Source organism: Prionailurus viverrinus, chromosome D2, assembly GCF_022837055.1.
Source record: "Prionailurus viverrinus isolate Anna chromosome D2, UM_Priviv_1.0, whole genome shotgun sequence".
Classification (NCBI taxonomy): Eukaryota; Metazoa; Chordata; class Mammalia; order Carnivora; family Felidae; genus Prionailurus; species Prionailurus viverrinus.
The window spans coordinates 1,434,883-1,457,074 of NC_062571.1; the positions used below are offsets into that span (position 1 = coordinate 1,434,883).

A 22,192-nucleotide genomic window follows, 5' to 3' on the forward strand; every position below is an offset into this window, starting at 1 on the left:
CTGTCAGCACTTTGAATGTGCCATTCCACTCTCTTCTGGCCCGCAGGGCTTCTGCTGAGAGCCTAACAGGGTTCTTTTTAAGGGTTACGTTCCCTGGCTGCCTTTAAGGTTCTTTATCATTGAGGGGTGCCTGGAGAGCTCAGTTTGTTAAGCATCTAACTTCGGCTCAGGTCATGATCGCAGGGTTTGTGGGTTTGAGCCCCTGCGTCAGGCTCTGTGCTGATAGTTTGGAGCCTGGAGCCTGTTTTGGATTCTGTGTCTCCCTCTTTCTCTGTCCCTCCCTGCCTTGTGCGCGCTCTCTCTCTCTCTCTCTCTCTCAAATATAAATAAACATTAAAAAATTATTAAAGAAAGATTCTTTATCATTGATTTTCGACAGTTTCATTGTAATGTGTCTCGGAGGTCTTTTCACATTGAGATAATAGGGTGTTCTAGTAGCTTTGTGAACCTGTGCCAATTTCTTCCCAGGTTTGGGAAGTTCCCAGCTATTATTTAAGTAGACTGTCCCCTTCTCCTCTTGTCCTTCTGGTATAGCAGTCACTCTTCTATTTGCCCTTTTGACCTTTGTGATGGAAACTGATGGCTCTTGTAGGGTTTCTGCCCTACTTTACAATCTTCGTTCACCTCCTCACTGAGCTGCACTCTATCTGTGTCCTCGAGGTTACTTGTTCTTTCTTCTCTCTGGAGCGATGCTTCCTTCCTCCCCTCCTTTATTGAATTCTTCAGTTCCAGAATTTGCTTGGTTCTGCCTTATAATGTTACTCTCTTTCGTAAAGAAGTGCTCTGTTCATTAATTTTGTTCCTGAGTTCACTGAATTACTGTTCTGAGTTTTCTTGGAGCTTGTTGAATTTCTTCATGACTGCTGTTCTGAATTTGTTATCGGATTGCAGTTTTCCATACCATTGAGTTGTGTTGCTGGAGGATTACTGTCTTTCTGTGACACCATGTGTCTGGGATTATTCATAGTGTTGGGAGACATGCACTTGTGCTTCAGCCTCTGAAGTATCAGTCACCGTCCTTAAGTAGGGTTTTCTGTTGACTGTGGATCTTACAGTTCACAGTTTGGCCATTAGGAACCTTGTTTCTTTTGGAAGGTGGCTCCGTAGCTGGAGCGTGGTTTCTCCTTTGACGACTCTGGCAGACGCGTGCGCACAGGGAGCTGGTGGCAGAGCCCGGGCAGTTGTGGGCTAGGCGCCTGGGGCTCTGGGGGTCCCTCTGGGCCTGGTGTGGTATCCTCCAGGGCCCCAGGGCCATCCTGCTGCTGACGTCCTGAAGCAGATGGCATGAGGCCCGTTTCTTCACGGCGCCTTGCCACTGTCGTCTTCCTCTTTCCCTGTCCCGTCCCTCCCCCGGTCATGGGTGGTCCTCAGATGTGCAGGTGCTGCTGGAGACAGGGCCCCTCCTCGGCAGCCTGTATAGCTGCTGCGGGGGTCACTCTGCCCACGGGGGAGAAGGTGTGGCCTTTGCCTTGTAGTTCACCTGTCTCTAGACCTTGGCTCCCAGTCAACGAGAGCGCGATTTAAGGGAGATGTCTTTGTTAAGTGACTCATCCATAAAATCAGTTTTTGTGGCCAGACAGGTTATAATATTTAATTTTAGTTTGGAAACTTAAGTTATAAAGCTGTTTAGTGTTGTGTTTTGTTTTTCCTGGCGAAGTATCTTGAGTGTCATATTTTTTAAGTGTACGTGCATTTACATAAATTCTAAACTGAAGGCAGGCATTGTTCTTTTTTTATAGCTTAATTTTATCTTGTGTTATTTCTTAAGGAGTCATTTATTTCAATCATGAAGGCACCCGGAAGCTACGGGAAACCTTCCTCACTTCATCGTAGGACTGATTGCTATCCATGGTCTGCTATTTTTTATCTGTGAATCTAGTTTACCTCTAAGGAAGCTGAATGGACAGCCTGGCTCATTTTAAATTTTGTATTAAGAACAGAGTGCACTCATTTGGTTCAATGTCAGGTGAAGCCTATCTAGTATTTCCTAGATGGTTAAGTATATGAAATTATATATAATAAAAAATTATAGAAAAATTAAAAATCTGTCTTCCTCCAGGCATCTCTGTCCCCACAGAAGTATACATGCTTGGCAGGAATGTGGATGAACACTCTCCATCCTTGGGGCACCTGAGTGTCCCCGGGGGTTGGGCATCTGATGCTTGATCTCTGCTCGAGTCATGATTCCCAGGTCACAGGCCCCACGCTCTGCATGGAGATTCGCTCTCTGCCCCTCCCCCTCTCTGTTTCTGTCTCTCTCTCAAAAATAAACATTAAAAAAGATTTTTAAAAAAGGAGTTGGAAGGTAAGAGACAAAAGCGAATAGATGTTTAAACTATTATCCATTTATTTTCATACTGATTTTGTCATCTTTTAGATTATCTTAGTGAAAATAGCAGAGTTTTGTCAGCATAAATTTTAATTTTTTTTATGTTTTATTTATTTTTGAGAGAAAGCACGGGAGGGACAGAGAGAAAGGGAGACACAGAAGCTAAAGACAGGCTCCAGGCTCTGAGCTAGCTGTCAGCACAGAGCCCCACGCGGGGCTCGAACCCACAAACCGCGAGATCATGACCTGAGCCGAAGTCGGACGCTTAACGACCGAGCCACCCAGGTGCCCCTGTCGTATACAGTTTTAAATCAGGATTACTAGTCAGTTCATAGGTAATAGACATTTAATGGTTTTAGGCATTAACTAGTTACATCGCGTTGTTACGGATTATAGTATAAATAACTGAGGATCTATGGTTTCACCTACAGAAACAAACCGACTGTAGCAGCAGCCGGGATATTCGGGGCTATTGAGCTTGGTTTCTTTCCACGGGTCACTGGCACATACAGTGACTCCCTGCAGTGACCCAGATGTGTTATCTGGGGAGACAGATAGCTAACCTTAAAGTGTGATGCGCAGTAGACTCATGTTGAGGTTTTTGTTGTTGTTGTTTGTTTTGTTTTGTTTTAACGTTTATTCATTTTTGAGAGACAGAGACAGAACAGGAACGGGCAAGGGGCGGAGAGAGAGGGAGACACAGAATCTGAGGCAGGCTCCAGACTCCGAGCTGTCGGCACAGAGCCCGTGGAGGGGCTCGAACTCATGAGCTGTGAGATACCACCTGAGCCGAAGTCAGACACCCAAGCGACTGAGCCACCCAAGTGGCCCAGATGTGTTTTTTTTAATGTTGATTTCAGCTGTCTCTGAAGATTCTGGTTCCCAATCTCCTGTTCAGATTTTGCAAATTTGTCAACCCCCTCCCGTGATTATGACGCAGTGGATTTAGGGGCTGTTTCGTGAGAAACGCTGCATGATTCCCATGACGATCTTGGCACACTTGGCGCTACCGGCTTGCTGGGCTGGAGACCCGGAAGCCATGGACAGACCCGTTTTGAGCAGGACTGGGGAGCCGGGAGGGAAGGGAGGGCCTGGTTTCCCGGGACGGCTGGGGCCTGGTGGGATGACAGGACGCGGTGGTGGCAGGAGACGCAGCCTGAGGCCGAGGGGGTGGTCCTGAGGCAGTGGAATTTGTGCTGGAGGAGGTGTGACGGCGGGCTTGTGCGAGCGCAGTGTGTAACACACGCACCTGCGGAGTTGTGCAGGACGGGCACACCTCCTGATCGGGGGAGTGCACATTTCCGTCTCCGAAGAGCTGACTTGCCGGAGTTTGTCGTAAGCAGAAGTAGAACGTGATGAGATGTCCCCGGACCTGAAGCTCGTCTGCGCTGAGTGAGGCCCGACGGGTGCAGCCCGGCTGAGACGGGAGTCCAGGCCTGCCAGTGGCCCTGCCCAGGCCCCCACCGTGCTCCCGCGCCGAGCGAGGACAGAGCTGTGTCAGGTGGCAGGCACGTGATCCTGCTGGCCCCGCTGTCGGCATCCACTCCTGGTGCCCGGGCAGGTGTCTGTGGTGACAGGATTGTGTGCCCGGAAACGGCCACTTGTCCCTTGTCACTCCACACATCTTCCTCTTAGGAGACAAGCCTACAAGGCGGCACGGGAACGCTGGGCTCACCTGGGGAGGCAGGTGCCCCCCCCCCCCCCCCCGGGAGCTTCAGCCCTGCCCCTTCGGGAGCAGCCGGGAGCGCGTGTGTCCTCCGACGTCCCTGCGTCCCAGGGGAACCAAGCGGAGGGACGGCTGCACCCCACCCCTCCTGGCCAGGCCCTGCCCTGCAACCAGGTGTGTGATGTGCTCACCTGTCACCTGGGGCCCCGGCGACGCGTCCGAGTGACACACCAGTGACAGGCGCCTTGGGTCCCGGGCTTGCTCCGTGTCTGCGTCTCCCCTACGGTGACACAGGTATAGCCTCCCGGGGGGCTTGTGACCCTCTGCCCCGCGAGTTCCCTCTGACGGTCCCCAGGCCCACGTGCTGGGCCTGGACTCGGGGGCTCCGGGGAAGACTTCTGAAAGGTAAGAGCTTCTTCCTCCTTGCTCTGGTTTCCGGAAGTCACGTGTCTCACGTGCGGTCCTGGTCCTGTTCTGTTTGATATTTCCTTTGTGATGAAGTCCCCGCCCCCTCTGCGTTCCCCAGGCCTCGGCTAGCCCACACCGACTCCCCCTGAAGCCCGACTGGGGGGGGGGGGGTGCTGAGAGCTGTTGGGGGGTGGTGGTGGTGAGGGTTCCCGGGCGGCCGTTTGTCACTCTTCCTGACCTCAGTGGTCTCCAAGACTTTCCCTATGAGCAACAGTATCTTTTAAAAAAATTAATGAATCTCAAATAATTGTCATCTTTTTGTTAAAAGTATAATTAGTAAAAGTGAAAATGTTGACTTTGAACAGTATGGTGTTTTAATCTAATCTCCGAGGATCTCCAGATGACTGAGTTGCCATGGCAACCTGATAGCGGTGGAAATGCAAGAAAACTTTAAATATGAAATGTTTTGATCGTGTCTGTTCCTAATTGGTACTCTCTCCTCTCCGGTGTTTCCGCTGATCTTTTCATAACACTTCAGTGGAGTACACATTTATCAGCAGTTAGAAGTTGTTTTATAGACAGTGAAACTATCACAACTTTATGATTGTTATCTTAAAAATATGTAATATGTTTGTGACGCTTTGACAAACCTTTTGAAAAGCTGTTCTTACCTCAGCAATCTTTGGCGCATCTCAGAGCAGAGCCCCAAGATTGCTCCTGTGACCTTCCGCACCCCGAGCCCGGTTCCACCTGGCACTCCCCATGTTTTAGGGAAATTATCGCTGACACTCTCTCTTCCTTGTTTGTGTATTCTTACTACAGAATACACTGCCCTTTGCATTACAGGTACCCGAGAGTTGTTTCTTTCCTTATTCTTCTTATAACTTGTGAGCCTTATTTCTCAGGGGCTCGGACTCAGTTCGAGCCAGGCACGGGTCAAGATATATTTAAAATTGCACACGAATTGGGGCAGATGCAGCCTTTTAGGAAATCTCCAAATGAAGGAGAGAGGCTCATTCGTACTACAATGTAACATTTTGAAATATATAGATCTTGCAATTTTTAAAAAAAATGTTTATTTTGAGAGAGAGACAGTCAAGGAGGGGCAGAGAGAGAATCCCAAGAAGGCTCCACGGTGTCAGTGCAGAGCCTGACACAGGGCTTGAACTCGTGAGCTGTGACTTCATGTCCTGAGCTGAGATCAAGAGTTGGATGCTTAACTGACTGACCCACCTAGACGTCTCAGTAGTTGGAATTTTTTTATGGTGGAAAAGCATACATGACAAAATTTGCCATTCTAACTACAAGTGTACAATTAAGTGGCATTTAGTGCAGTCACACTGTTGTACAACTGTCACCACTGTCTGCCTCCAGAACTTTTTCATGTTCCCAGACCGAAACTCCTTACCCAGTAACAGTAAGCCAGCCCCTAACAACCACCATCTACTTTGTGTCTCTATGAATTTATGAGACTTATTATGAGACTTAATATATTTAGAGTTATTATGAGACGGAATATAAGTAGAATCCTGCAACACTTGTTCCTCTGTGGCTGGCTTACTTTTAGCACGGTATTTTCAACGTTTATTTATTTTTTTGGGGACAGAGAGAGACAGAGCATGAACGGGCGAGGGGCAGAGAGAGAGGGAGACACAGAATCGGAAACAGGCTCCAGGCTCTGAGCCATCAGCCCAGAGCCTGACGCGGGGCTCGAACTCACGGACCGCGAGATCGTGACCTGGCTGAAGTCGGACGCTTAACCGACTGCGCCACCCAGGCCCCCCAGCACGGTATTTTCAATGTCAAATTTTTCTTCATTGAGTCTGAATAACATTCTCCTCCTGTATGTATATATCACATTTTGTGTGTTTGTTCATTCATCAATGGGCACTTAGGTTGCTTCACGTTTAGGCTCTTTTGAACAGCGTTGCTATGAATGTGTATGTACAAATATCCATAGGAGTCCCTGTGTTCACTTCTTCTGAAATTCCGGAAGTGGAATTGCTGGATAATAAGGTGATCCTAGGCTCAATTTTTGGAGAAACTACCATACTGTTTTCCACAGTGGGTGCACCATCTTACGTTTCCACCAGCTATGCACAGAGGTTCCAGTTATTCTACATCTTCACCAAAACTTGTTACTTTCTAGCTTTTTTTGTTGTTTTTGATAATAGCCACACTAATGGGTATGAAGTAGTATCTCATGGTTTTGATATGCGTTTCCCCATCAATTCCCAGTGACCAGTGTCGAGCATCTTTTCATATACTAACTAGTTGGTCATTTTTTAGGTGAAATGTCTGTTCAGTCCTGTGACTGTTTTTTAATCAGGTCATTTGATTTTTTGCTGCTGAATTGTAGGAGCTCTGTATTTTCTGTGTTAATCTCTTATTGGATATATGATATGCAGATATGTTCTCCCATTCCATGAGTCACCTTTTTGCTCTATTATAGCCATTGATGCACAAATATATTTTTTCTTTAATGTATATTTATTTTAAGAGAGAGAGCAGGGTAGGAGCAGAGAGAAAGGGAGTGAGAGAGAATCTGTGCTGACAGCACAGAGCCTGATGAGGGGCTCGATCTCATGAACCATGAGATCATGATCTGCGCTGAAATCAAAAGTCAGGTGCTTCACTGACTGAGCCACCCAGGTGCCCTGATGCACCTTTTAAAAAAATATTTTAATATTAAGTGTTTTTAATTTTGATAAAATCCAACCTACCTAATTTTTTGTTGTTGCCTTGATTTTGGTGTCCTATCCAAGAAAACAGTAGCAAATCAAATGTAGTGAGGCTTTCCCTCTGTGTTTTCTTCTAAAAGTTTCAGAGTTTAATTAGTTCTTAGATTGAGCCTTTGATCCACTTTGAGTCAGTATGTATATGGTATAAGTAAGAGTCTAACTGCATTCTTCTGCACACAAGTATCCGGTTTTCTGACACCATTTGTTGAAAAGGGCCCTTTTCCCATTGAATGGTCATGGTACCATTGTCTAATATTTTACCATACACGTGAGGATTTATTATTTTTTTGGTGACATTACTGTATTTGTTTATTCTTTTTTTTTTTTTTTTGGTGTGGAATATTTAGGGTTTTCTGCCTGTAAGATCATGTCATCTGTGAACAAAAATAATTTTATTTCTTCCTCTTTTATTTGGATGCCTCTTATTTCTTTTTCTTGTCTAGTTGCTCTGGCTAGGACTTCCATTACTTGTTGAATAAAAGCAGAAAGAGGGGATCCTTGCCTTGTTCCTGATCTTAGAGGAAAAACTTTCAGATTTTTACTTTTGAATTTGGTGGTTACCATGCATTTTTCATATATGGCCTTTATTTTGTTAGAGGGTTTTCTTCTAGTTTGTTGAGTGCTTTTATCATGAAGGAGTGTTTTATTTTGTCGAGCTTTTTTTTTTTTTTAAATCAATTGAGATAATCATTTTTTTTATTCCATTCTGTTAATGTGGTTTATGTCATTGTTTGATTTTCATATGTTAAACCATTTTTGCATTCCAGGAGTAAATCCTACTTGGTTTTGTGAATAGTTCTCTTAATATATAATTTGAATTTTGGTTTGATGGTATTTTGTTGAAGATTCTTGCATCGATGTTCATGAGAAATAATTGTCTGTAGGTTTGTTGTTACTGTTTTTCTTTGTCTCACTTTGATATCAGAGTAATGCTAGCTGCATAGAATGAGTTAGGAAGTTGTCTTAGTTCAGGCTGCTTATAAACTGGTGGCTTATAAGCAACAGAAATTTATTTTTCACAGTTGTTGAGACTGAAGAATCCAAGATCAAGGTGCCGGAAGATTCAGTGTCTGGCAAGGACCCTCTTTCTCGTTCATACCCCTGACCTCATTAGGTCCTTACATGATAGAAGGATGAGGGAGCTCTGTGGGTTCTCTTGTATAAGGGCGAGAATCCCATTCCTGAGGTCTCCATCATCATGACCTAATCGCCTTTCAAAGACCCCAACTTTTAATATCATCACTTTGGATGTTAAGATTTCAACATATGAATTCTAGGAGGACACAAACAATCTCTAGCAGAAGTGTTTCCTCCTCTTCAGTGTTTTGGAAGAATTTGAAAAGGATTGGCTTAATTCCTTTTTAAATGTTTGGCAGAATTCATTGGAGACACTGGGCTGGGCTTTTCTTTGTTGGGAGGTTTTGATTACTGATTCAATCAACCTGTTAATTAGAGATTTATTCAGATTTATCTCTTAACGATTCAGTCTTGGTAGAGTGTGTGTGTGTCTGTGTGTATATTTTAATGTTTAAGGGAGGGAAGTAGGGCCTGGAACATCTCAGTCCCCCATCTGGCTTATACCTCTGTCTGTTGCACTCTGTTTACATTGTGTTCTGTCCTGGAAATCATCGGCAGCAGCACTTACTGTTCATGCAGTAAGAGCTTCCTTCTTTTCCAGCCAGCTGTTCCCTCTCACTTTTGCATGTGGCGTACATATGGTTACACCACTGAAATTGATGACTAGGACGTATCAGTTCCCTTGCTGTGATTGAAGACTGTATTTCACCCTGAAGGCACATGTCTTAGTGCAGGGGTGTTGACTCTGCTTTCCAGAAACATGGATTCGTGTTCCAAACCTGGTGAATAACAACACTAGTGTTTTGGAGACTCAGTCATCTTATCTGTAAAATGAGAATGTTAAAGTAAATGTTTTTTAAAGGCTCTGTTTTATCTAACTCTATGGTTTTATAGTGTAGATAGTAATTTAAAATTTGATACAGGATAAGTGAGCGTGAGAAGAGTTTTCTGTGTACCTACTCAGGACACAGCTACCTGGAGCACTTTGAATTAGGTCAACAGGCAGCCCTTATGAAAATAGTGAAGAGGGCACTGGAATAAGTTACTGGGACCTAAGGAAACAGAATCTGATTCTTAAATCAATATGCACCTGCCCCAGCCTTTCACAGAGTGTTACAGGTTGTCTGTGAACTTTTCCCTGAGGGTAAAATAGACCCATCTCTGGACATTTTCCTGGAGGAAAGGCTCATTGTTGGCAGGGAGCGTCTTTGGAGAATAATACTGTATGATATACCTCAACTATCGTTTGATTCTGGCCTAGGAGAATATGGGTCAAATTCTTTGATAAATAAGGTTATAAGAGTATGACAGAAAAAGCCGTGATATAAGAAAATATGGAAGGAATGTAATCTAAGAAAATATGGAAGGAAAAAAAAACAGTGAACAACTGTTGCAGACTTTGGGCTGGAGTAATCTCTTGTCCAGCAAGAGATCGGGTGCAGAATTAACTGTGAGGGAGGCTAATGTCCAGGAGGAAACAAGAGCTGGGAGGAAGCGTCTTTATTAGGATCAGAAGGCTTACAAGCATGATGGACATGCCCAAAGAGACAGTGAAACCGTGAACATTAACTCTTGTGTGAGGGAAAGGGGGTTACGAAGATATGCGGTGTTAGGGGTTTGGGTCAGTACAAAACAAAATCCTGGCGCGGGGCACATGGCTGTTTACAGCAGGCACCAGGCGCGTATCTGTTCATCTTAACTGGTCTAGGGGCTAAGACAGATGGTGCGTGCTACTGCAGGGTCAACAAGGCTCCTTTCTTTCAGTAATTAGCTCCTGGAAGTTTCTCCGTGCTGTGGTGGTATGCCCTGTTTTATCTGTTTACCTACTCTGGAGGCTTTAGTCCTGTGGAAGCAGCTTTCTGCTTTTATACTATGCTGAGGCACTTTTGCCCTGTTTATCTATTCTAGGGCGCTTTTGTCCTGGGCCTTGTTAACTGATTGGTGCAAGCTCAGGGAATTCCTTAACTTACTCACCACAAACAACTTCAGGGTCACTAGAAAAATAAACTAGGCTCATAAAGGTGGAAGGAACTCAATGGTATTCAAATGCAAGAACCATCCAGAAAACTCACAAACTGGCCCTTCAAATCCCAGAGAAAATAAGTTTGCTTTAATATTGCTTACTGCCGAAAAAAAATTATTATTGGTTATTTTAGGACTTGAGGCCTGTGTGTTTAACACTGCCATGAAGAAAATTTGTGTACACAAAGGAGATTCTTCTTTATTTTCGGAAATCATAGCATGGAAAATAGAACACAGAATATACTTGAAGAGGCTTCTAAAAGGAAACAAAATTCTATAAATAGTTTACTTTTCATGTTAAAATGTAATGTTCATGAATAGTAGCCACAAATATTTCTTTTGATCAAATATGCTGTTCTGTTTGCTTATAATTTATGCATAATTGAAGGTTGTTACACTTTATAAATGTATAATAGGTGTTGCCATTTATTTCCTTATCCTATTAAAACGTGAAATGCCACTATCTTCTGTTGTTTTCAGATAGTTCTTTAGCTCATGTTTTCACACATGTGGCACCGTTGGTTATGTCACTTCTGCTCATTAATGTCAGCAACGATAGAGAAAAGAGAACTGAGGTATAAATGCTGAATCCATCACAGTGTGGATAAAACAGTTCAAAACTAGGTGAAAGTTAATGAACTTTGCAAAGGTGTTTCGTGAAAGTGAAAGTTTCATGAAAGTGAAGTTCACTGATGTGAATTAAAAACTATTGTATTTGGTCAAGATACTCGGTTCTATTATTTGCATAAGTTGGATTCAGGCAAAATACCAGAGACCCAAGTGTGAGAAAGTGTGGGCGTATCCTTCTGCTGGTATCCTTCCGGCCCCGGTGGGGTGTCCTTCCGCCTCCAGCCTGCCGCCCACCAGGGGTTTCCTTCCGCCTCTGACCTTCCGGCCCCCGTGGGGTATCTTTCTGCCTCCGTTCTTCCGGCCCCCGTGGGGTATCCTTCGGGTGCCGTCCTGCCACCCCTGTGGGGTGTCCTTCTGCCTCTGTCCTTTCGGCCCCAGTGGGGTGTGCTTTTGGCCCCATCCTCCTGGGCCCCCATGGGTGTCCTTCTGGCTTCGTCCTGGCTCCCCCGTGAGACATAGCCGATACAGACACTTGAGGGAGAGGACCCTGGGAAGCAGGCAGAGTAGGAGGCACCAGGAATCAGTCTGCCCACCAGGGCAACACGTTGCCCTGATGGAACCTGCCTCCTGCACCTATTTTGGAACTTTGGAGACTTGAAACCTTACAACTTCAGGGGATGGCTTAGATGATGCCTTGCGATTCATTTCAGTCAATTTCATCTCTAAGCTCAGCAACTTTTGCTTTTGCTGAAGCCCAAGCCCCGGGGCAAACAGCCGTGCGCGTGCGCCCAGAGTAGCTTGCCCCCAGCTGGCAGGAAGTCAGGGTGAGCAGTCAGGACCTGCCCTCCAAATATCCACAGTCTTGTTCTGATCCCTGAATGCTGCCTTGGACTATATATCCTGGATGTCTGAATAAGACTTACTCGTCCCCCTGGGACTCACAAGTGACTGGGCAGCCTGGTTGAAGCCAGTGCATGGGTTGGCCTCATCTTGCTGCTGGAAGTTCTGTTGATAATAGCCATAATTATACTCTGTGCAGGACAAATTAAATATCTTTAGCCCGAGTCTCTGTTGGTCAGATTGATCAGGATGACAGAAGGAGCTGTATACTCATGTGAAGAAATATTCAAGTTCCGCCAGGAATGTGTAGGGTCAGTTATTGGGGCAGGCAAACAGCCCTTGCCTGAGCATCACTGCTGGGCATGGCAAGAATGCACAGTCCGACCACCCTGCCTGGGCAATTTCTCAGGGTTGTATGTGCAGCCAGCCACCTTGAGGAAGGAAGTGACCTCTCTAGGAGAAAGTGTGTTTGTTCGCTGTCTTCTGTAAAAGATGACCCCCATGGCCTCCCATGGCCTGTGCTCTTCCGATGTGACAAACCCACTGTATGTGTAGCTCACACTAGGGCCCTCCACGTTGGCCCCGTGGGACTGGGCCCCGAGGAGCGGGATGCTTTTGCTATTCAGTGTGCTGTGAGTAATAAAGTTTTTTGTCTCTGGGAAAAAACATCCAATCCAATTGAAGCCTGGAAAGTAAAATAAATACGTAGTAAAGGAATGTATAAAATAAGATAGAAATTAGCCCAGATAATTGCTAATAAAAAATTTACATAGACTAAATATACTTGATAAGATGCAGCAATTTGAGAAGGAATTTTAAAATGATCTATGACGTGTACCAGAGACACTGCTATTAGAGGACAGGACAAGTGATGAAGATCCTGGAGCGGTCAGGCATCAAACAAATAATTAGGCTTCAGCTGTAAAATTTTAATATACACCAAGTATCTTGCTATATTAGTATTTGTAAGCTCTCATCAAACTCAAAACAGTTGATCTTGTTAGAATGCCGCCAGATGGGATCCATACTGATCTTATTTAAGGTTTACAACAAACTCGAAAACCAGGTGTTTTTAAAAAGCAGAATGGAGCTGTGAACCTTCGAGTGATTTCTCAAGAGCTTGCCTAGAACATGTGGCCCAACTAGGACTCAGTCTGCGTGTTTGGTTCCTTCTTTCCTTCCCTCCTCCACCCCTCCTCTCCTCCCTCCTTCCGTCCTTTTCTTTCTTCCTATCCTATTCCTAACTCCAAAGCTGTTACGCTTTCGGATCTGTCTTTGAGTCTCTTATTCATGCGCTAGTTACGAGTAACTTAATAAATATGAGATCATTTGGCAGCTGCCTAGGATGTTATGATAAATAGAAAAGGCCGCATTACATGTTAGCTTTGGAGACCTGACCAAATTATTCCAACCTATTCTCTGTGGTGTTCTACCCTCACCGTTTCTTAAATAATGAGATTATCTAATGTCAGAAGCGCTGCGTCCTTTGCAGTGGTCTTGGAAGGGATGTGTAGGGGGGAGGAGGAGGCTAGAAGGCCCAAAGAATGTGCTACTGTACTTGTGAAGAGGGAGTCCTTTGTTCTCTGGGTCCTGTAGCTCTGGTGACAGTTTTCCCTTTCACACCCTAACGCCAGTGACTACAGAGAAGAGTGTGCTTTCTACTATGTGATCCCCTTTGCGGGTGGTGGGTGGGAAATAAGGGATAAAGGGGCCTGTTGCACGTGCAAGACGGTGGGCACATTGCACCTGCTCAGGAAGTCATGGGGCATGAACAGAAGAGCCGCCAGTTGCAGAAACGTGGCAGAAGCACAGCGGCACCTTGTTCCCTGTTCGTTTTTCTGCTGTTACAGCTTCAAGGCGACTCCCTCTGGGGCCCTGCTCTGCACTTTGGAGGCTTAAGTTTGGTAGCCCTTTTTACCAGTTTGCACCCCTTTCTCCTCAGGCGACCGCTCACACTGTGAACCCCGGTGCCCATATCACGACACCTATTAGTGTCTGTGACCAGAGAGCACACAGACTGATACGCCCTCGAACTCTATGTAAACTGTAGAACATGCAAATTAGATAACTCGCTCATGCAAGATGACTTTTTAACTCTTAAAAGACTAATGTACACAAAATGTAAAAAAGGACAGTTAAGCAAATGCCAATTAAAGCATCCTCTGAAGACCAGCAGCATCCGCAGGGAACTTCTTAGAATATTCTTAGTGAAGGCCGTTACTGAGTGAAGGCCGTCAGTCTGTGGGATTTTTCTAAATGTTGATTTTATTTATTGAGAGAGAGAGTGAGGATGAGCAGGGGACGGGCAGAGAGAGAGGGAGAGAGAGAAAAATTCCCATGCAGGCCTCGCACTGCCAGCACAGAGCCCGACGCAGAGCTCGAACTCATGAACCATGAGATCATGACCTGAGCCAAAATCAAAGAGTTGTTTGCTTCACCGACTGAGCCCCCCAGGCGCCCCACGTGAATCTTTGTTTAATAAATACTCCAGATAATGTTAATGCAAAATAAAATGTGTGAACCAGTGGCATTTATTTATTTATTTATTTATTTATTTATTTATTTATGTATTTATTTATTTATTTATTTTCTGTAGTGACATGGCAGGTAAGACTTCTTTGGACTCTTTATTTTATTTTTATTTTTTTTAAAGATTATTTATTTTTTTAACGTTTATTTATTTTTGAGACAGAGAGAGACAGAGCATGAACGGGGGAGGGTCAGAGAGAGGGAGACACAGAATCTGAAACAGGCTCCAGGCTCTGAGCTGTCAGCCCAGAGCCCGATGCGGGGCTCGAACTCACGGGCCACGAGATCATGACCTGAGCCGAAGTCGGCCGCTTAACCGACTGAGCCACCCGGGCGCCCCTGGACTCTTAATTTTAAAAGAGTGAAGAAATAATTTCCAAGTAGTTCAGTGTTGGGTTACTGGTATAGAGGAGGAATTAATTTTGTAATAGAGCAGACCGACAAAAGTCGTGAGGATTCGGTAACATGCGTGTAACATTCGGTAACATGCCACTTGGACGTGACATTCTGTAAATGTCAATCATCACGGAATTCTAACATGCCCGCTTTTCCATTTTAATATCTTCACGATCATGTGAGTCTTACAACCAATGCTGTTAGGAGTGTTACGCTGATGAATTAACAGCTGTCCTCCGGCTTGGTTAGGAGTGAAAAAACGACTGCATGTTTGCATACGCATGCCATGTCCGTGTTTCCACGTTCTGTCTGTCTCGTCCCTGGAACACAGTCAAACTGATTTGCTCAGGTCTCAGCTCTGTCGTGAACTTACTGTCCTCCTTAGTGATTCCCTGAGGTTATGTGAGCGACCGTCTTCATCTGTGAACTGGGCCGTCAGAACCACGCTGTCCTCATCTATATGCTGGGGGAACCAAAGGTCTCTCCAGCTCTAACGTTCTGTGGTTTCAATGAAATACTATTAGAAATAAGATCAATTCACAGTGGTGGATGTAGACAGTTAAGGTTGCAGAACTGAACGGGATAAGAATGTCAGGAAGCAATGATTTTGCACAATAAAGAACTTTCTGGCCTGGACAGAAAGGATGCAAGAGGAGGAAATATGATGATCCTAACCAAAAAAATCCCGACTGGAGGGGCGTCTAGGTGGTGCAGTCGCTTGGGCATCCGACTTCGGCTCAGGTCATGATCTCACACTTTGTGGGTTTGAGCCCCGTGTCGGGCTCTGTGCTGGCAGCTCAGAGCCTGGAGCCCACTTCAGATTGTGTCTCCCCCTCTCTCTGCCCCTCCCCTGCTCACACGCTGTCTCTGTCTCCCAAAAATAAATAAACATTAAAAAAAACAAAATCCCGATCTATTCCCTTTGTCACACATGGAGAGACTTGGGATCATGTTTCCAGGACAGAATGTGCCCCAGGGGAGGTAATTCCCGTGCCCCTGTGGGTCCTCAGAAGAGCCAAGAGAGATCACCTTCTTGATCATGGAAGAATTAGGGGATGAGCATGAAGGCTGGGGGACACACCAGACAGCTTGGGCCACTTCCAGCCTTCAGAGCGGCCAAGAGTGTCAGCAAAACTGGGGGACTTAATAAGGGGGCGAGCATACTTACAAGTCCTGCACACCTACTTGGAAACAGGAATAAAGCGATAGTGCTGTGCTCTTAATTTTGTTTCCCAACATGCCGTGTGGTCAAACATGTTTGTCTCCTATTCCAGATATTCCTTAAAGTGCTGGAGGCAAAAGTAAGTCCCCTCAGATACAGTCATAGCATAAATTGTCTTTGGCTCAAGCAAACCACCTGCCATAAGGGTCTGAGCACACGTAATTCGGGAGGCGGTTCTCGGGAGCTTTGGCCTTGAGTGTGAAAAGCACGGGAGAGGGAAAGGAGGGAGGCCCTTCCTGCACTGCCGCTGCAGGTGATCAGGGCACCGCCGCTTGCATCTCTGGGCCAGCGTGTAAAACGTGTACGGTGTGCCAGGCGGCAGGAAAGCCAGGCTGGATATGCATTTGCCGGTCGTCCTGCATTCGGGTTGCTCAGAGGATGACCCTCCTGGTCCTTTCTCCGCTTGCACAGCGTGTTCGGCTGCCAGAGTTCCGTACAAGACAAGGCAGCGCTAGAGCAGAGCGAGCAGGGCACCGGCGGCTTCTGCGGCCCCCTCTCGGTACCCCATGTCCGCCTTGGTCTCACGTTCCGCTCCTCAGGGCTCATCCTTGCTTTAGCAAGGTCACGGCCGCTCAGGATTGTACTGCACACCTACAAAAACTCTTTGTTTTTAAATAATGATTGTAAAATCACATGCACTGTTAAGAAATAACACAGAGTTCTCGTATTGCACTCAGGTTTTCCCTTTTGTACCACAGATTCCAGATTTACCGCAGCCAGCATCAACACACGTGACGATCTAGGTTGCCCGCTCCGCAAAGTGATCAAGATATTCGTGTGTACGGACATCTGGGTTCTGTGCTCCCAGACCGTGATTCCTACAGTTGCCCACTGAAGGTCTTCGCAGAGGCTGGATGGCCCAGGAGGGACCCCAGTGAATCTCCTGAGCTCCGGATACACCCACCTTTGTCCTTGCCTGTCACAATCCCACCTCCCGACCGAAGGGTTAGTGGCTTCCGGTAGTAGAGTATTTTATCTCTTGGCCACCTGCCGGTCTACTGGCAGGAGAAACTCAAATAACCATTGGTTGTCATAGCTTTCTATGTGTCGAAATTCAAGTCTCTGCTACGAAGAATGTCCCCCACCCAGCCTTCCTCCAAGACAGAACCTGTTTACATAGACTGATTTAATAGGGGAGAGAAGTATAGATTATGCGCTGGATCCTGAGAATGATAATGAGATAGGTCACTCCTAACCACCACACCTTGGTTCCTTGACCCGTACATTTTAGCTTCAGATACAGATGTTCATGGATTGGGATAAATGGAAGAATAAATATCGTAAGATATCCGTGCTGCCCAACCAGTCTACAAATTGCTTTCAATCTTTATCACAATCCCAAAAGCGTTTTTCGCAGAAATGAGAAAAAATGATCCTAGTGTTCTTATGAAACCACAACAAAAGATCGTGAATACCAAAGCAATCTTAAGAACATGAGGTATCATGAGAAATCTAAAAAAGTCAAACTTGTAGAAACAGAGACTAGGATAGAGGTTGCCTGGCTGCGGAGGAGAGACATAGGGAGATGTTGGCAAAAGGGCTCAGACTGTCAGTTACAAGACGAGTAAGGTCTCATGATCGAATGTGCACTGATAACTGGAGTTCACATGACGGTATTGTGTGATTGAAATCTGCTAATAGACTAGAACATAAGTGTTCTCCCCTTTGCGCCCTCCCCCCCATAAAAAGGTCAATATGGAGGATGATGGATGTGTTCATCAACTTGGCGGGAATCCTTCCACAACGTACACGTGTATCAAATCATCACACGGTACACTTCAAATATATTACAATTTTATTTGTCAATTATTTCTCAGAGCTGAACAAAAAGCAAACACAAAAAGAAGGAACAATGTTCAAAACTCTATTCTCCTAGAAAACCGTATGTGAGGTCTCCAGAAAATTCATAGTAAACATTTATAAATCCTATTTTTTTGTGGAGAATTGGAATAAAAAGTGAATGCATACACATTAGGTAGGAAATTTTTATCAGCCCAGTTTTGGCCAGTCAACTGTGAGAAAGGGGAGAAATGATGATTTTAGTATAATTTGCCCGAAGTCTCCATGAGAATACTACCCCCTCTGGGATTCCTTTCTGCCCATGCAGAGTTCCTAGAAGGTGCTTTTTCCAAGCGCGTTGTGTGGAAAAACGTGACTTAGTTTCTTCGTGTCCTGACGATCCATGTACACTCTGGTTTGGCAGAGCCAGTTGTGTGTCTTTGTGATATAATGTGTCACAGACGATTCACATGGGGCTTCTGATCATGAGTGGTTCTCCAACTCACATTGGCAACTACCGGTGCCGGTGCCTTGTCTCGTTTTTGTGTCCCTACACGTGACTTGCATTTGAAATTGTTGTGTCAGGTAAACTGACTGCAGAAATCACGTTGTTATAAAAGACGTGAGCAGCCAGCCTTTGGAACAGAGACCTTGGGGTGGTGTAGACCGGGAGAAGAGCTGCCCGCGTGGGGGAGCGTGGAAGTGACTGTCGCCCAGGACGCACGTCCCGGGTGGCCTGGGCTCCTTGCTGTCTTGCTCCTCCATGCTGATTCTGTAATTAGTGACCCGTCAGTAATGTGTGAGGCCAGCCATTGGCCACGTTGGTTCTGATCAGGAACATTTGAAACCACAAAGGAATGTCCTCCCTTATATTTGTTAATCCAGGCTGCTATCTGGGAACCAAACGCTGGGCTAAATACACTGCTTTCATTTTATCTGTCAAGAGTTCAGATTTTAAGACACTTTACCCTATTTTACAGATAGTTAGGGGGCACCTGGGTGGCTCAGTCAGTTAAGTGTCCGACTTCTGCTCAGGTCATGATCTCACCGTCCGTGAGTTCGAGCCCCGTGTCGGGCTCAGAGCCTGGAGCCTACTTTGGATTCTGTGTCTCCCTCTCTCCCCGCTTGCACTCTGTCTCTCTCTGTCTCTCAGAAATGAATAAACATTAAAAAAAATTTAAAGATAGGGGAACTGAGGCTCAGCGAGATTGAAAATGACTGGTTAGTTGATAAAGGAGAGCTTACAGCTTGAGGTCCCAACGCCCTGTGCAGTGGGCGCCAGGAGGTCTGGACGGAACAGAAGCTGGCCTCTGAAAAGCTGGATATTCAGTAATTGTTGGAGATGCTGACAGTAAAACTCGTTTTCTAATCCTCTCCTGGAAACGTATTTTTGCGAGGAAAAGGAAAGTTTTTTCTGGTTCTTATATTAAACTCAGTTCTCATCTCGGATCTTAGGACAAATGGGAGCAGCCACTCTCAAATGACCTCATTTGGATTTTCCTCCCAAAGATACTGCCATTCAGTTTCTCTTGCAGATTTCTAACGTAGGCATGAGACCTTTCCCTCATGAAGGCTGCCTCCACTTGAGGAGGTAGACGTTTGGTATAGTTTCCCTCAAAAACCTCAGAACCTATGAAGTGTGATATTTAAGGGCAAGAGATGTTATTTCCTCTCCGGCCCATGTGACTCACACATTAAGATTTTTTTTTTTTAATTTTTTTTTAATGCTGGTTTATTTTTGAGAGGTAGAGCGTGAATGGGGGAGGGGCGGAGAGAGAGGGACACACAGAATCCAAAACAGGTTTCAGGCTCCAAGGTGCCAAAACAGAGCCTGATGCAGGGCTCGAACCCACAAACTGTGAGATCGTGACCTGAGCTAAGTTGGACACTTAACCGACTGAGCCACCCAGGCACCCCAAGATTTTATCATCAAGGTTAAAAGTTTTCTCAAAACGTTTTTTTCCTTCATCATAGCCTTTTTATCTCGATATCTTTGTTATTGTCTGAACAGTTGACTATTTGCATGCATTACTCATATATTTTAAAGGTTTATTTTGATTTGTATAAAGAGTCATGCGAAGTTCGATGGGTTGAGTGTTAGACCATAGCAAAATTTTCCCAAGTCAACTGTTTGTATTTAAATATCACATACTACACGAAAGTATATACTTTATACCAAATACAGTATAAATGAGAGAATTTAGCTGTGTGTTTCTAGAACTGCTGAGACAGTGATGTTATTTTCACTGTTTAAGTTTTCACCCTTCAGTATTTATGGGTTACCAGCACTGTTCCCCATTTTTAAGAATTGTGTTTGGTATGTATGTATGTATGTATTTAAAGTTTATTTATTTTTGACAGAGACAGAGTGTGAGTGAGAGCTAGGGAGGGGCCGAGGGACCTAGAGAGAGGGAGACACAGAATCCGAACCAGGCTTCAGCCCCGACGTGAGGCTCAAACTCACGAACTGTGAGATCATGACCTGAGCCGAAGTTGGACACTCAACCGACTAAGCCACCCAGGTGCCCCTAAGAATTGTCTTTGGTATTTAAAATATAATTCGTGGGCTGAAGGAACATAATCCCAAGGTGTTTATATGGTTAAACATCAAATAATGCACCTTGTTTGGTAAAAAGCACGACTCTATGCATATGGTGGTTGGGAGGTTAAACTGGGAAGGTTATATGTTACTAACTTTAGAACTTATGTCCTGATGGATTGATGGTTGATTTAAATATAAATTCGTGCCAAGTACCTGTTTTTAGGAGTGGATTATTATGGCTGCAGTTTCCCTGAAGTCTTAGTTCTGTTTGCCTTTGTGTGGCTTTAAGAAAAGGAAGAATGGGAATGTGCAAATTGAGTTCTTTTTTTCCCTTTTGTATTTATTTGTTTTTATGCTTTTCTATCAGACAAGTGCCCTCCTCAGTCCCCATCCCCCGTTTCACCCAAACCCCACCGACCTCCCCTCTGGTGACCATCAGTGCTCTGTGGTTAAGAGTCTGTTTCTTGGTTTGCCCCCTCTCTTTTCCTGCCTTCGCTCGTTTGTTTCTTAAATTCCAAACATGAGTGAAATCATATGGTATTTGTCTTTCTCTGACGGACTTATTTCACTTAACATCGTACACTCTAGTTGCACCCACGTAGTTGCAAATGGCAAGGTTTCATTCTTCTTTATGTGTGAATAATATTCCATTGTGTATACATTACGCTTCTTCATTCATCAGCCGATGGACACTTGGGCTGTTTACATAATTTGGCTGTTGTAAATAATTCTGCTATAAACATTGGGTTACATGTATCTCTGAATTAGTGTTTTTATATTTTGGGGGTAAATACCCAGTAGTGCAATTGCTGGGTCATAGGATAGTTCTATTTTTAACTTTTTGAGGCACCTCCACACTGTTTTCCAGAGCGGCTGCCCCAGTTTGCATTCCCACCAGCGGTGGAAGAGGGTTGCCCTTTCTCTACTTCCCCACCAACACCTGTTGTTGATTTTAGCCATTCTGATAGGTGTGAGGTGGTATCTCATCGTGATTTTGATTTGTACTTCCCTGATGATGAGTGATGTTGAGCATCATTTCCTCAAAACGTTTAGGAAGAAAAGCACTGACTTTAGCCAGGTTTTCCCCTTTGTGTCTCATAAACACGGACGGTCTAGGAGCTGGATGCCAAGTAGTGATGCAGCCCACTGAGGCACGTTGAGGCACTCACAGATAAATGTGCCCACCGTACAATCCCTCCCTCGCTGCTGCACAAGCAGCCGTCCTGAGAACCTGGTGCATCACCAGAAGCCAACAGCAGGTGTGGACGGGACGCCAGGCCTCCCTGCCAAGCACCGCGCTGGCCCGGGCTCGTCCAGCGTGGCCGTCGGCGCATCTGGCACACATCATCTCCAGTTTACATTCGACTCTGCTCTTTTGTGCAGCATCTCGGGACACGCTTACTTGCCAGTCACACACAATAGCACACACTTCTCCCAGTAGCGATTTATAAAAATAATTCAGATGAGAGACTACTTTCAGAATTGTTAAGGAAGTCAGATACAGAGAATGTCAGCATTTCTTTTCCCCAAACTCACATTCTTTTTACGATGCCAGAAAGCTTTTTCCAAAATGTCTTGGGCCTAAATAAACACTGCAAAATGGAGGTAACTGTGCAAAATAAACTGTAAGTATTAGCATAATGTGGTATTGGGTTTTAGACTCCATTCGCTTTCCTGGTATTTTCTATATGATGCATAACTATACCAAGTGAACTCCAATCAACAAGTATTGAGGCAAAATACCATTGCAGATATGTGATTTTTGTTTGTTTTGTTTTTCCTGTTTTTCAGCTTTATTTCCTTGCTCCCATCACTTCCTAATCCGAGGAGCCCATTGCACTAAATTCCCTACGTCCCTACGTGGTAGTTGTGTGCTCAGGACTTCTTTTTTCCTCTACCCTATTCTGCTGCTTACACTTCAGTGCAGGTGTTGAACAGACTGATAAATAAAACATAGCAGCAAAAAGTGCTGAGAATAAAAATACAGCACTGGGGAGAGGATAACTAGCTGAGGAGGGGGACCATCATGGGTTGGGTGCTGGTTAAAGGGATCATCATGGGATGGGGTCCT

At 45.1% G+C, this 22,192-nt stretch overlaps 1 protein-coding gene across 1 annotated transcript in view; it reads left to right on the plus strand.

Annotated features, from left to right (window-relative positions):
• ZWINT (ZW10 interacting kinetochore protein) overlaps window positions 1–17,606 on the plus strand; it is a 33,327-nt gene extending 15,721 nt beyond the window's left edge. Inside the window, exon 9 of the mRNA XM_047826229.1 lies at window positions 16,499–17,606. The gene's annotated coding sequence lies outside the window, so the exon portion shown is untranslated. The remainder of the gene's footprint in view (window positions 1–16,498) is intronic.
• The last annotated feature ends 4,586 nt before the right edge of the window (window positions 17,607–22,192 follow it).